At 50.9% G+C, this 4878-nt stretch overlaps 2 non-coding genes across 2 annotated transcripts; one reads left to right on the forward strand and one right to left on the reverse strand.

The window, feature by feature from the left end:
- The first annotated feature begins 1569 nt into the window (after nucleotides 1-1569).
- TRNAT-UGU (transfer RNA threonine (anticodon UGU)) lies at nucleotides 1570-1643 on the forward strand. Its single transcript has one exon. It is a non-coding gene; the product is annotated as a tRNA-Thr (tRNA).
- Nucleotides 1644-3881: 2238 nt separating this feature from the next.
- TRNAS-AGA (transfer RNA serine (anticodon AGA)) lies at nucleotides 3882-3963 on the reverse strand. The gene has a single exon. It is a non-coding gene; the product is annotated as a tRNA-Ser (tRNA).
- Nucleotides 3964-4878: the final 915 nt, after the last annotated feature.

Here is a 4878-nt window from a genome sequence, read left to right on the forward strand (position 1 = left end):
ACTTTGAACAAACCGTATCATCATTATATGAGAGTGGTGAATATGGGGCTTCCAGGTAGTGCTTTGAGCACAGCGTGCCACACCAGGGCTGACATTGCAATGGAGACGTACCCGTAGAGTCTTTCTCTCCTGGGATAAAGATGGCAGCATGGCCGGCCTGGGTCATCTGACTTGGGCCCATGGAGCTAAAGCTGAGGGGCTAAAAACTGTGGTGCAGATATTTGTGTTCACACTGAAGCCTAGGTTCAGAAACCCTCACCCCTCCTGGGGTTTCAGAGGTTGGGCTCAAGTCCCATCTGTCTGCACTGTAATTTTATAGTCTTGCAGCCCAAGCCCCAGAAGCCTGAGTCAGCTGGCCGGGCTTTGGGGCAGGTGCCCTGAGTGTGTTAATCGCAGCGTAGACATAACATTAGGCTACGTCTCCAGTGCAATGAAACACCCACGGCTGGCCCAGGTCACATTAATCAGGGTCATGCGGCTTGGTCTATAGTAAAGTTGCAGTGTCCGTGTCTCGGCTCAGGGGCAGTCCGCTGCTCTAGGAGCCCAGAAGGTTGGGAGGGAGTTTAGCAAGTGGAAATGGTAGAACTGCATTGAGGGGACTGGACCACTGACCTACCAGCTCTTAACACCCAAAATTTCAGTAACTCTATTAGCAGTGCCTGTGAGTGTAATTTAAACCATAAGAAAAGCCACACTGGGCTAGACCAAAGGTCCATCTAGCTCTGAATCTTGTTTTCTGACAGTTGCTAACACCAGGTGCCCCAAAAGGTACTCAACCAAGCACCACTAGGAGTTGAACCAAGGATCTCCTGTTTACAAAACAAGTGTTGTAACTAGTTAAGCCATGGTGCCTGCTGTTACTTAAAGCATCGTGTCTGCCGACACCTGACTCTGCCAATCCCCATTGAGCCCTGATAAACTTTTCTCATGTTTGGATTCTGTAAACAGAGGAGCAGGGGAAGGTTTACTCCCAAGGTGTGTGAGTGTTTATTTGGACAGGTCTACGCTACAAAATTAGGTTGATGTAACTACATTACTTAGATGTATAAAAAATTTACACTCCCCCAAGCAATTCAGTTATAGCAAACCAATGCCGGTGTAGCTAGCAGCTCAGCTGTCAGAACGTTCTGGAGCTATGAAAGGGGAGGGGCCCAGCCTCTGTAGCAGGAATGCAGGGCAGGCGAGTTCACAGCGGGCATTGTGGGATACTGGAGGAGGCCAGTTATGGTGATATAATGAACAGCAGCATTTACACTGACAATTTGTCGCTTTAAGTTTGCTGCAAAAAGCTCTAGGCCTCTTGTCCAGGTTGGGATTGAGGGGCACTGGGAATAGGAGGGCTGTGGGTTGGGACAGAGGGGAAGGGTGCCGAGCGAGGGAGCGTTGTGTGTTTTTCACACACCTAATGTTAAAATAACTTTGTAGTGCAGACCTGGCCAAAGATTTACGCACACACAGCTTGCAAGGAAAATGTCACCTACTCCTTTGCTTTGCAGAATCCAAACACATGCAAAGCTTGTCATGGCAGGGAGTCAGGTGTGCCCAGAGAGTGCCCCTTAGGCAAAGGCAGGCACCGTGGCTTAGCTGGCTAAAGCATCTGTTTTGTAAACAGGAGATCCTGGGTTCAACTCCCAGCGATGCCTTGCTGAGTAGCTCTTGGGGAAGAACTAGATGCAGCTTTAGTCCAGTATGGCTGTTCTTATGGTTTAAATTACGCTCACAGGCATTGATAATAGACTTACTAAAAGTTTGGGAGATAAGAGCTGATAGGTAAGTGTTCCAGCCCATCACAGATGACCCCTCCCTTTGGGACAGGGGCAGGTCTGAGCTCTCACACCAAAAGGCTCATTGTGGCTGCCAGAATCTGTGAGCAGCTAGTTTAGTTTACACCAAGGGTTGAGTCCTGCTTTGTGCACCATGGGTGAGAATGAAAATCCTAAACTGCCCTTTGAAATAACAAATGCAGCTGGACGTGTCATTGTCCCTGCCCCAAAGCAGATAGAACAATGGAGAAATGCCATGAGTCCATACTTCATTGTGGTTTTACCATTTCCACTCGCTAAACTCTCTCCTAACCTTCTGGGCTCCTAGAACAGGGTACAGAGCCTGAGCTGAGATACGGACACTGTAACTTCACAGCCCAAGCTGCATGACTCTAATTAATGTGACAGGGGCCAGCCGTGGCTGCTTCATTGCACTGTAGATGTAGCCTAATGTTATGTTTATACTGTGATTAAGACACCCAGGGTACCTGTCTCAAAGCCCGGTCAGCAGACTCAGGCTTATGGGGCTTGGGCTGCAAGACTCAAATTGCAGTGGAGACATATAGGCACTAGATTTGCCTTTTTCCAACCATCCGAGACCTCCCCCAATCACCACAAGTTTTCAAAGATAATGACCAACGGCTCTACAGTCACATCTGCCAACTCCATCCGGGCCCTCAGATGCATTATATCTGGAACTGAGGACTTGGTCATGTCCAGCTTTTCTAAACAGTCCTCAATCTGTTCTTTCACCACCGAGGGCTGCTCACCTCCTCCCCCTACTGTGCTGCCAGTGTCTGTGAAGATGGAGGCAAAAAAAGCATTGAGCACTTCAGCTTTATCCACGTCATCTGTCACTAGGTTGCCTGCCCCATTCAGTAAGGGGCCCACACTTTCTCTGACCTTCTTTTTGCTAACACACCTACACAGAAATTGACTTGGAAGCCAATCAAATTAAGTTACTTTTGAAAAACAAATCATTCAAATCAACACTGGGTCAGTTTTCTCCTCTGCTCTATTTCTCACACACATTCCCCCACCCCAGCCTTTGGAGTCCAGTTTTACATCAGGACATTTTAGGCCAAGGGGGGTAAGTTACATCAAATAAGCTTTTCAGGATTAGCCCCCAATTTCCTGTATTACTAACGAAAACTAGTACGTTCCAGTGTGGGGTACTGGCAAGAGTGGGTACGCTGTGCCAGCCCGGCCTGGCTTCCCCAAGCTGGTGATTTAAGGGGTCCAGGGCTCCCTGCAGAGTCCAGAGCCCCAGGCCCTTTAAATCGCCGCCTGAGCCTCCCTGCCCGAGCCAAGGGGAGCAAATCACTGCCGTGGAAGGCTGCTCTCTCCTGCGCTATAAACACAGAACAGGGGGGCGGGAGCTTCCTTACACTGGGGGGGGGCACTCCCATGACACCCTTCCCCAAGGACCCACACTCACACCACACCTCCCCCGAGACCACACCCACAGAACGGCTCTTCCCCCCAAGACTCCACCCTTCCCCCCACTCCATCATTTGTCCTAACAGCCAGTGAAGAGTGGTGGGGCCATGGCCCTCTAACCCCCCTGTTCCAGCACCCCTGACACAGAGCTAAGCAGGCAGCAGTGTGTGCCTGTCACAGAGGCTGCTGTGCTGAGCTGAGCCAGTGAGGGAAGCAGGTGCTGAGGTTGGGGTTGTGCCCGTCCCCATGCCTCAGGACTGGTTGCTTGTAGCAGCTGTGTGAACTTAGAGACTGTGTGCCCACACACTCACTCACTCTTCCCCACCCCCAACACACAAACACATTGCAGTTGAGAAGCAGCTGGCAATCTAGTAGGATTCCCATGGAACAATGGGATAGAGAAACCTGCATCATGTAATGCTGTACCAGCCCATGAGGCTTTGCAATCCCTTCCCAAAGCACCCACAGCCAGTTGCACAGCTACCCACAATGCAATGCTCTCTTTGGCCATCCAAGAGTCTAGCCTGGACGTGCTCTGGTAACACAAGGAGCAGAGTGTGGACATGCAACAGCTGTTTAATTCGAACACTTTAAAGCCACATTACCCTGTAGTGTGGCCGCAGCTTGAGAGTGGGACAAAACCCAACTCTGTTGAAACTAAGGGACCACAACTTCCTCTGTAGTTGACAGGATTTGAACCTGTGCAGGAAGACCCCAATGGATTTCTAATCCATCATCTTAACCGCTTGGCCACAACTGCTTGCTTAAGATGGGCCTCTCACTACACTCCAGTTCTGTTCTCACTGAGTGATCAATTCCAGTTGTTGCCTCAGACCCGTTTCCACAACACACACACTGCTCTGCCATTATGTAAGTGTGTCCATGGCTGAACTGCAAGAATTCCTGCTCATTTCCCTTCTGGCTGGAGCATGAGGAGAGTGTGTTTGTGGTCAATGACGTTCCTGTAGATTGTTGTCCATTTCCTGCCTTGATCATTCAGACAGATCCTTTACCATCATATCCCCAGGACATCAGGGACTGCAATAGCAGGGGGCAGGTTTTCTCTGGGGCACTGAGCTTTGTCAGGGGGTTGGTGGCTCCTTTCTTTCCTCACCCTGGAGTAAACTCAGCTTTTTATTCCATCCTTGATGTTTCAAGGAACAACAACAGATTACCGAGGAAAGAGGTGGACAGGGAGGGCCTCAGGTGAGGGGCAGAGAGGTGCAAGTGGTGGGAAGGGCCGGTCTCATGGGCGGGGCAAAGAGGTGTGGGTGGTGGACAGGGCAGGTCAGGGGAGGGGATAGAGAGGTGTGAGTGCTGGGCAGGGCTGGTTTTAGGGGATGGGGCAGAGGTTTGGGCAGAGTGAATCTCAGGGGAAGGTCAGAGAGGTGGGGGTAGCAGGTAGACCTTGGGGGCGGGGGTGGAGAGACACAAGGAGGCTTTCAGGGAGGAGAGGAGTGAGCAAAACGTGGACCAGCAGGCCTCAGCCAAAGAGAAAGAGCAGGGGTGGGAGAGTGGTCAAATGGGAGTGAGAGCAGAGCACAGGTGGGGCCTCAGAGGGAGGAGAATGAGTCAAGGGGGTGGAGTGCGCAGGGCTGCCCAGAGGATTCAGGGGGCCTGAGGCAAAACAATTTTGGGGGCCCCTTTCATAAAAAAAAGTTGCAATACTATAGAA

This window comes from Gopherus flavomarginatus, chromosome 8 (assembly GCF_025201925.1).
Source record: "Gopherus flavomarginatus isolate rGopFla2 chromosome 8, rGopFla2.mat.asm, whole genome shotgun sequence".
In the NCBI taxonomy this organism is placed as follows: domain Eukaryota; kingdom Metazoa; phylum Chordata; order Testudines; family Testudinidae; genus Gopherus; species Gopherus flavomarginatus.